General features: G+C 39.1%; 1 pseudogene; it reads right to left on the bottom strand.

Moving 5' to 3' along the window:
* Positions 1–4,751: 4,751 nt before the first annotated feature.
* LOC128590450 (glutamine synthetase-like) lies at positions 4,752–5,912 on the bottom strand (annotated as a pseudogene).
* Positions 5,913–10,940: the final 5,028 nt, after the last annotated feature.

Genomic DNA, 10,940 nt, shown 5'->3' with positions numbered 1-10,940 from the left:
ATCTATGTTTATAAAGTACACATTATTGATCATCTTCATGTGAATATATCATAAACAACTTAAACTCAACATATTAAAATTGCTTATTATATTTCTTATCCAAACCCATTGTTTCTCTTTTAATTCTATTTGGTTAATGGTATTGCTGCTCACATAGTCTTGTAAGCAAGAAAATTTAATGCTCTAGAATGGACAGCTAGTCCACATCTGAACTTTGAGAACAACAAGTGCTCACAGGAAAGAAAAGCTCAATTAAATTTAAGAGGGGGTAGTGGAAGGGGTTCAGTAAGTTCCCACATAACAGGTACAATGTATGGGTAAATGGTACACTTCCTGGATGAAAGTTACAACTGAAACTGTACTTTGCCTTACAAATGCAAGCAATGTAATCTAATCATATGCACCTTTATTTTGGAAAAAATAAAATAAAAAAGAACAATTCCAGTTAAAAAAAAAAAGAAATATTCAAGCTAAAGAACCAATAAGCTACCATTTGGCTAATATTAAGGAGTGAGAACACACTTCTTGGGAAATAGGTTGTAATTAGCTGCCTTGTAAATTATACTAGATATGTTAGGGAGAGAGTTAGCAAAACACAGTAATGCACACGTGCCCATGATAAGGATAGGACACATGTTCTATCATAAATAGACATGTATATGTGAAAAAGTATGTGTTGAGAGGATGGTCACCAAAATATTAATTGTTGTTATCCCTAAATAGTGAGATTTCAGGCGAGTTTAGCTTTCTTCTTATACTTTTTGAATTATTTGTTTTTATGGTTTGTACAATACTATATCATCAATTAAAATTCGTGACAAAATAAATAATTATGAAACTAAAAAAGACCAAAAGAGAATAGAGTAGCTACTTGCCTGACTATCAGGATTCATTCACCTTACCATTCTGTAATTTAGTTAATTCTGTCAGACTTCAAATACACTTAATTACCAGCTAGTAAGCCCTCCTGTCTTCCTTAGCTCTTCTATTCTGGTTAACTGTTGATGTGTGCTATGAACTGAATGTTTATGTTCTCTAAAAATTCATACGTAGAAGTGACTATATTCCCAATGTGATGGTATGAGGATGTGGGGCCACTAAGAGGTGGTTAGCTAATGAGAGTGGTGCCCATCTGAATGGGAAAGGAGGAACAGAATCTCTTTTGTTGTCCTTTGACATATGAAGATTCAATGAGAAAACAGCTGTCTGAAAATCAGGAAGAGGGTTCTATCAGATTGATCATGCTGATACTCTGATTTCAGATTTGCTGGCCTCCAGAATTGTGAGAAATAAATTTCTCACTAGGGTGTAAGCTCCTCGGTCTAGGATATTCTATTATAGCACCCAAACTGACTAAGACAACGTGTAACAACTCATCCTCAGCTTACTGGTTTAAAGCAGTGTGTTATTATTGTTTAGAGCAGTTCATACTTGAATATTCTCATGCAGTTTCAGCCAGATTTTGGATTGGACTGAAGTCATCTGAAGGACTGACTTGGCTATATACTTCAAATGCTATAGTCAGATGTCTGACAGCTGATAATCAGCTGGTGCTATTAAGTAAAGCACCCACAAGCTGGCTCTCCAGGAAACGTGGACTCCCTATATCATGGCAGTTGAGTTCTGAGGTGAAGCATTCCCAAAGCAGGCTTTCCAAGAGGCAGGAAGCAAAAGCAGCAGGGCCAGTAAGGGTTATTCCTGCTAGTGACCCAGAATCGTTTCTGCTACATTCTGTTGGTCAAAACAGTCACAAGAGAGTGGAGAATGCACTACTCCATTACCCAGTGAGGGCAGCGTAACCTTGTAGATGGGGACAGGAAATGAAAGATTTTTGTAGCCATTTTTTAAAAATACAACCTTCAATTACATACATATCTTTTCATTAGTTTGCTTTCCACCTAATGCCTAAGTAGACTCCAGATCAATTTATCAAAAGTTTAGTTGTTGATACATCAGTTCACCAATTAACCTGGCTTTTAGTTTACTGCATTTACCTATTTACCTAAAGCTGAATTTATTTTAATTTTTTTTAAAGTTGACAGGAATATTTAATGGGTCATTGACAGTTTTGAGCCTTTCAATACTCCTCTGGCTCTTGAGCTTATCTTTCTGTGCCCTCCTCTGCCCTCCTACTGGCTCCATCTCTACCCCTGGTTTTCCGTTTCATATTTCTTCTGCTCATTTATCTCATCTCTCAGTCCCCTGACCTTTCTTGCAGCTGCAGCTTAAGGCTGTGATCCAGGTTATTATCTTTTCCTTCTTTCTCCCAGCAGCCCCCTTTACTCATCTTTTGCAAATGGCACTCCTACAGTACTTAGCACATTGCTTATTTATATTATTTACTTTATGTGTCCCTTACTAGGCAAAGCAACTGGAGGTCAGAGAAAGTGTCTTGTTTATCTTTATAGCCCTGATAACAGAGTATGCCATCCGTAAATGTCTGCCTATTGAATTACTTATGACTCAAAAGGATCTTGATAGCTTTTGGTGTAGGTCAGAAATAAGAAAATGAAATTTAACAGTAGTAAATTTAAATTTCATTATTTAAGCAAATGATTTGCTTTAATGCTATTTAAGAATCACCCTGCTTGTTGCCAATACATGTGAAAAAATCCTCATGGGATTTTGGTAAATGCAATGTTAATATTAGTTATTTGTTTAAAAATATGGTACAATGTTATGCATGATGAGGACCCAGGAAGTAATTTTGTTCAAGGAAATATAAAAGGAGTGAGAATGTGGCTCAGCGCGTGTGGCTCAAACGGCTAAGGTGCCAGCCACATACACCTGAGCTGGCGGGTTTGAATGCAGCCCAGGTCTGCCAAAGAACAATGATGGCTGCAATCAAAAAATAGCCGGGCATAGTGGCAGGAGCCTGTAATCCCAGCTACGTGGGAGGCAGAGGCAGGAGAATCGCTTGAGCCCAGGAGTTGGAGGTTGCTGTGAGCTGTGAGGCCGTCGCACTCTACCCAGAGTGACAGCTTGAGGCTCTGTCTCAAAAAAAAAAAAAAGGAGTGAGAATGTGTGTCTTGGAGAAGAAAAATCTTGAAAAAATTTGATATTTGTTTTCAAATATTTAATCACATATCATTTGGGGACTCTGCCTGCTGGTGAATGTCTATTCCAGCTCTGCATTCTGAAACTGGGGAAAGAATTATAGGATGGGTTCCGGGACCCTCTGAGACCTCTGTGACGTGCTTCCGTGCCAAAACTCCATTGATCACCTCCCATTCAGAAGCACTTACTCTTTTTTTTTTTTTTGAACTTATAAATGTTAGGCTGATTTATAAGAGCTGCTCTTTTACAGTTTGTTTACAATGAGGAGTTATCTAACTCTGAACAGACTACATGGCAATCAGAACTCATCACAGCAAGAGAACCATAGCTGTTCTGCTGCAGCCAACATGAAAAACCACCAGAGAACAGGAGGGGAAATGTCAGGATGAGAGTGTTTTTTTTTTTTTTATTATTATTATAAAAGAAAAAAATAACTCCTCAGCAAACTTAACAAAGGAAAAGAGTACTTTGCATTGGGAGAAGACAACAGAATTCAAAAATCACAAGTGTTTTTGCCACCAGCCCTGTCTCGTCTCCTCCAAGAGCAAAGGTGAAAGGACACAGTTGAAGCAAATAAGCAATTACATAAAATTACTTAGAAACCCTACAAATTTGATTAAAATCTAAACTTCTATTTTGCACTTAAAAAAAATTTTTTTTAATCTATCAAAAAGCCTGCTTTAGTGACATGCTATTCCCACCAGAAAATAACCCCCAAAAGTGTATAGCAACCCTGTTGCTAACATGCTCAAGTTGACCATCCAACTCATTTCCAAACCCGCGTGTGGACAAGTACATGTATGTTGCAAAACAGAGCCAAGGCAATCAAGTGACTGCTAGTTAGCCTGCATCTGCCTGTCAATTTACCAGTGCCCACTTCCTCTCTCCGGAGGGTGGGCAGGGCAGAGACCCTGAAATGGTAATAAGGAATTAACCCCCAATTACCAACTTTCCAAGCACCACCACTTCCCCCACCTCCTCCTGGAAAGGAGATACTTCTCTTTACTTTGGCTCCCTGTGGCCAAGATGGTTTTCACCTTTAGAAACACAAACAATCCACACACCCATATATAATTTTTTGGTTTTTATATTTCAATATAAAAATACTACTCTGCTTTTTGTTATAAAGGAGGACCAAGCATAAGAACCTTTTCTTTTTTTAAGGTAGGGATATCCATCAATTTACTCTGAGCTCTTTGCTGAGGGAGGGGCACTTAGCTCCAAGCAAGGGAAGTGTGACCTGAGCTGGAGGGCATTTCCCTCCCTGATCTCCAACCTCTATTTTCTCTAATTCCCACATGTTGGTTATAATCTCTTCCAATTTATCCACCAAGGGAAGTCTAAACCTAGAGTAAGCCAGGTTTTCCCCCTTCAGCTAACCTGAAGAAAAAGCCCTCCCTCTCCAGCAGACATGCTCCGCCCGGATAGCTATGCCTACTGGACAAGCTTACCTATTAAGTGGAAGTAGTGGTTATGCCCCTCCCTGCCCACTAGTGCACTAGAAAGCTTCAGTGATAGGAAAAAAAGGAGGGTGGGTGAAAAGAGATTAAGAACTTGACCCCTCTATCTTGGCCAAAGAAACAAGATTAACTGGGCATGAGGAATAAAAAAACTACCTTGATATTCCACCCTTTTGAGTTACAACTGGGGCAATTGGGAGAGTGGGGAAGATTTGGAGTGGGAAGATTTTCCATTTAGTTTTTGTACTGGAAGGGCTCAGCGCCAGTTTCATTGAGAAGACATGTGCGGATGAGGGTTCTGTCACCTAGAAGGGGTCGCAGTTGGCAGAGGGACCACGGTCTTCAAAGTAGCCCTTCTTCTGCTGGCCAACAGTCCAGGGAATGAGGATGCTGGCACTACGGTTGGCTACACCAGCAAAGTCGTTGATGTTGGAAGTTTCGTGGAATCCAGTTAGGCGCTGGGCATTGTCGGGGCCGCCCTTGGGATCGCAGGCGCGAATGTGGTACCGGTGCCGCTTGCTTAGTTTCTCAATGGCCTCCTCAATGTACTTCAAACCGTTCTCCTCCCGCATGGCCTTGGTGCTGAAGTTGGTATGGCAGCCTGCACCATTCCAGTTCCCAGGAATGGGCTTGGGATCAAAGGTTCCTACCATTCCAAAGTCTTCACACACTCGATGCAAAATGAAACGAGCCACCCAGAGATGATCTCCCATGCTGATTCCTTCACAGGGCCCAATTTGGAATTCCCACTGGGCAGGCATGACCTCACCATTAGTCCCGGCAATCTTGACTCCATCATACAACAGGCTCGGTAGTGAGCCTCCACAATATCCCTGCCATAGGCTCTGTCTGCTCCCACGCCACGGTAATAAGGACCCTGGGGCCCAGGGAAGCCATTAGTGGGCCAACGGAAGGGGTGCCCGTCTGTCCCCATCAGTGTGTATTCCTGTTCCATTCTAAATCAGGGGTGCTGGGTGCTCACCACGCCCATTATCCACTTGCAGGTGTGCCTCAAATTGGTCTCTGCAGGCTTTCGTTTATATTTGAAAACTTCATAGAACACCAGCTTATTGGGGTCCTTGTGAAAGGGGTCCCGGAACACGGCAGCAGGCATGAGATACATGTCACTCTTGAAGCCTTCAGACCGTGAAGCACTAGAGCCATCAAAATTCCACTCAGGTAACTCTTCTACACACTTGGGCTCGCAGTCCAGGGTGCGGGTCTTGCAGCGCAGACCTTCTCCGGTACCATCGATCCAGATATACATGGCTTGGACTTTCTCGCCCTGAGGCAGGGACATAGACACCTGCTTGATGCCTTTGTTTAAGTGGGAACTTGCTGAGGTGGCCATGGTGGAAGATGTTCTGGGCGGTGAGCAGGCGGGTGGGCGGCGGGCGGTGAGAGCCAGGTGAAGAGAGGAGAGGAGGCCGATATGCGGCTTAAACGCCCTACTCTTCTCCCATCCTCGACTCTGCCAGAAGCACTTACTGTTAATGTAATGTGATCGTTTAGGTCTCCTAGAATCAACTCAGCTTAAAGCCAGTGTCCAGTAGTCCTTGAAAGGTCTGCTTATTTCCTTTCCCTCAATTCACATTTTCCTGGTAAAAATCCCAAGGTTACTTTGAGGATGGATGGAAGAAAGAATAACAGTATAAATTTTGGGAATCATGCTGAAGTCCTCCCTCAAAGGGATCTGGCCTCTCCTCCTAAGGGGTTCTGAGTCTGTAAACTGGCTAAGGTTTGGGAATTGATTGAGAGGCTATGACTCTGTTTTTATGATTCATGCAAGAAACCTCCATTTCATTGATGTAGAACTTTTCTGCTTCTATAGGCCAAGTAGCAGGCTTCCTACCTGTGTAAAGTCTAAGAAAACTGTGGCCAACCAGCCAATGCCACAGTTCTGTGAGAATTAGAATACTTTGATTGATTCGACACAGCTCTCTATTATGGTAAGGACACTCACCTTGCTTTTGGTGGTTGAATTCTGCTGCGTGGCCCTACTACTGGGGGATTCAATTACTACCATTGCCTTTAGGTTTCCTAACGCAGTCACCATAGTTCCCATTGTAAGGTCTGGGCTACACAGAAGGGTTATCACAGAGTTCTGCAAGAATGCTAGGACTTTCCTCACAAGTATACGTCATATGCTCTTGGTAAAATGTATGTCTTCTAGACTTGAACAGTATGATGAAGAAGATCTTCACAGATGAATCTACTCTAACATTCCAATCTCTGGCTAAGCCTTTGAATCCCTCAATCTATATTTATTGAACGGAGGCTGATCTGGCATTTGTAATTCTCTTGTTGTGTGCCAATTTTTGGTCTATGTTTCAGTCAACAACCAAATTTTAGAGACCTTTCTAACTCCCTGAGGGGCAACATTAAATGTAGAATTTCTACTTAGTGAGCTCATATCAATAAATTCAGCCTAATCCAACTTTGTATCACTTCTACCATTACTCCACATCCTTAATATTCATTGTTACACATGTGCCTCAGATTTCTATTTATATGTTAGAAAACGTAAGTAAGTCTTTTGGCATGTAGCACCACTCCTTAGGGATCATACTTCCTAACTCAAGGTAAGGGGCCTACTGGGACTTAAGTCTAGCAGAGAGAGCAGTGGGGCTGTGTCTGGAGAGACTCAGCAGTGGCCTCAGGGAGACCATTACATTTACTCAAGCATTTCAGGGTTAACACCATCAGAGTGGGTGGAGTGGCTGACAGTGCAGTTATGATCCAAGTGCAGTTATGATCCAATTGCAGGCACACTTGAGAATTCAGAAGAACCCGTGTTTAAGTTCAAGTCTGAAGATAGGGAAAAATAGATTTATTCAATTCTGGAAAAAAGTTAAAGGTAGAATTTGCAGAGAATCAGATTTCATTCTAATGTTTAAAAAAACTTCAGGAAAGTTAGAGGTACTCAAACACAAAACAATTTTTTAAAGACTTAATAAATGGACTTTTATAGAAAGCATTCAGAGGAGAAAGACACATGCCTGGGGTTTTTAAGATGGACACTCATGTTCAACTAATCATTATTTCTTCTAACAAATACTTGCCCAGCTCTATGGCAAGATATATGTTAAAATATAAACAATATGTTTTGGCCATTAAAATTGTTTTTATAATTTAAAAATTTAAAAATTTTAAGGGGGTAGATATGTTTTTGGTTACATGTTTTTCTAATGCTTGAGTCATGGCTGTGTGCCCGTCACTCAGATAATGTTCACTGTACCCGTTAGGTGGGTTTTTGTTTCTTCCCTCGTCATCCCTGCTCCCTGCCTGGTTTCCACTGAGTTTTACTTCCTTCTGTGCACATGTGTCCTTGTCAGTTAGGTCTAATTTAATAGCGAGTATATGGGGTGTTTTTTCATTCTTTGGACACTTCACTTAGGATAATGGTCTCCAGTCTGCCCAAATTATTTTGAAAGGCATGAATTCACCATTGTCATGACTGAGTAGTAACTCCATGGTATACATATACCACCTCTTATTAACATTCATGAATTGATAAACATTTGAGTTAATTCCACATCTTTACAATTGTGAACTGTGCTACAGTAAACATGTGAGCGGAGATGTCTTTTTGATAAAGTGACTTCTTTTTCCTTGAGTAAATACCCAGTAGTGGGACTACTAGATGAAATGGTAGGTCTACGCTTAACACCATTGTTGATTCTCACAGGTTTGAGGATCCTTGCTTGCCCACCTTTATGGGCAAGATTTGTATTAAAATGTAACAATATGTTTTGGACCATTAAAATTATTTTTATAATTTTATTATGCTATAAAAATTTTCATGTGGTAAGTAAACTAGAATAGGGAGTAATAAGGACACTGCACTGCCTAGAGAATCACCTAGGTGATCTCTAAGATTCTTTCAAACTTTAAGAGGCTATGGTTTTAAAAAATGGTATCAGAATTGGGTGGTACCTGTGGCTCAAAGGAGTAGGGCAGCAGCCCCATATGCTGCAGGTGGCGGGTTCAGACCCAGCCCTGGCCAAAAGCTGCAAAAAAAAAAAAAAAAAATGATATCGGAATACAGACAAGCTTTTCCTCTGTAAAACCCTTGGTTTATTTCTTAATCCTTTTTAATAAGTTGACTGTTTAGAAAATATTTATTCATTTTGGCATCAAAACACTAACTTACTTATGAATAATGATGGAAAAATGCTGCACTTATAAAAATACCTAATTAATCATTTAGGCATGATTCTGGCATATCTTAAAGGATTCATGTATTTGCTTTTCTAGACATAAAATATTTATAAGACTTTTTTTCAGGTTTAATAATTTTTAAACAATTAACTGAAAAATCAGGCCTCAGACAATACTGAACTAATAAAAAGTCTTTATTTGTTTGCTGGATTGTATTATTCTGTATGGTTACATCACTTAAAAATGGAGGAGTAATATTCAAATGTTTGTTCACTAAGTTAGGATTCAGAGGGTTAGAGAGCTGGCAGCCTGTGAACTAAGATTGGAACTTGGATTCCATGATATTAAACTTCTAGTTAGGAAGGTGGCATAACAAAGAGCCAGTTTTCCAGTTTCAACTCTGACTGCAATACTAATAAAGATATAAAACCTATATCAGTACTGGAAAGTGGAAGTCAACATTTACTACAAGAAAGAAAGGAAAGATAATCTCATGTTCTTTAAAATTGATGAGGCTGGCTTAAGAAACATGATAAAAAGCTCCATCCTTTGAGCCAAAACAGAAGGATTTTCTGGAGAATATCTGGGAGATTTCTGTATCCATCTCTGTTTTTTTTCTTTTTTTTTTTTTTGTTGTTATTGTTTTGCAGTTTCGGGCTGGGGCTGAGTTTGAACCCGCCACCTCCAGCATATGGGGCCGGTGCCCTACTCCTTTGACCCACAGGTGCCGCCCCCATCTCTGTGATTTTAACAGAGGAATAAAGAAAGAATCTAGGTATCAGGTAAAGGACTCAAATCAAAAACTCATGAATTGGAAGTTATGATATGAAAGAACTTGTGGTGAATGATATCTTGAAGTTGAAATATTGTCAGAGAATTAAATGCATGTCCTAGAAATTATTATGAAAGAGGAAGATTGCATTTTGAAAGTTAATAGCAATTAAAACAGTCTGGGTCTATAGTCCCAAGCTTAGTGAATAAAAAAAAAAGGGGGAAGAGGTGATAAAAGCACAGAAACACTTTATCTTATATCTTATATATAATGTAACAAAGAATAACTGCTTCATTTTTGACTATATTCTTAGACACAGTCTGACGTGTTTCTAAATGTAAATCGAAGGTCAGCATTTTCCTAGTTAAAGAATTATGTCTTACTGGTATTCACACGGCCGTTGAGGTTTTGTTTGCCCTTCTTCAGTTGTTCACTGTTAGTTTTCTTCATGGTAACATACTAGTTCCTAGTTATCATCTCCCATACAACCACTTTTACTCGGTGCTGTTTACTAAAAAAACAATTCATGAATCTAGATTCCCCAGCAGTGTGCTACTCTATATCCCTTTATTTGCTGGTGTGATTAAAGAGTATTATAATGTTGGAGGGGGAAATTAAATCTGTATGCTAGATATGACTAGTGGGAAAACACAGAAATACTGAAACTATAGGAGCTTCCCACTGGCTTATTTTAGTTCCTTAAATCAGTCTCCTTTGCTCAATCTCAGCTTCACTAATAAAATCTCATGTTGGATTTTTTAAAAATTTCAAAAATATAATGACTGTAAAATTATAAAGAAAATTAAAAAGTACAATAGTCAGGCAAATTTAGTTTAATTTCAGATAAAATAGAATTTATGGGAAAATATTTCATATGCACAAAGAGATATTGCATCTTTTTGCAGATATTTGCAGCCAGAAATATATTTCTAACATAAATAAAGCAAAGCTGACAGAACTACAGAAATAATCAAATAAACCAACACAAGTACAGATGGAGATTTTAACAAATTCTTCTCTAAAGTTGATCCTAAGAATGAAATAAGCAAAAGTATTTGTATAATATAGGTTGCATGCTTTTGCTTATACACACATTGTATGTATATTCTTTCCAAGCATACATGTGATATTTACAAAAATTGACAATAAACTAGGTCACAGAGAAAGGTGACCAATAAATAGCCCAAATTGATGCCATCTAGAGTATACTATATAGCATGTCCAAGGGTACTTGGACAAGGATAATTATCCTAGCTTAAAAAAGATACTAAAAAGAAGCGTTATGAAATTCTTAGAATGGTGAGGCATAGTTAAATCAGATGTATACTTAAATGATTTGTGCCCTTTCTGTGTATGTCTTATACATCTGTAAACATTAATTTAAAGAAATAGAGATCACCAAATTTGAGGATTTGTTTGGAATTACACTAAATTTTACAAAGAACTTGGAAAGGATGAGTATCTTTAAAAGTTAGAATTTATTCTTATTT

The sequence above is a fragment of the Nycticebus coucang genome, chromosome 7, assembly GCF_027406575.1.
Source record: "Nycticebus coucang isolate mNycCou1 chromosome 7, mNycCou1.pri, whole genome shotgun sequence".
Classification (NCBI taxonomy): domain Eukaryota; kingdom Metazoa; phylum Chordata; class Mammalia; order Primates; family Lorisidae; genus Nycticebus; species Nycticebus coucang.
The sequence above is the reverse complement of the archived record's forward strand: the minus strand, read 5'-3'. Positions and strand labels throughout refer to the sequence as shown.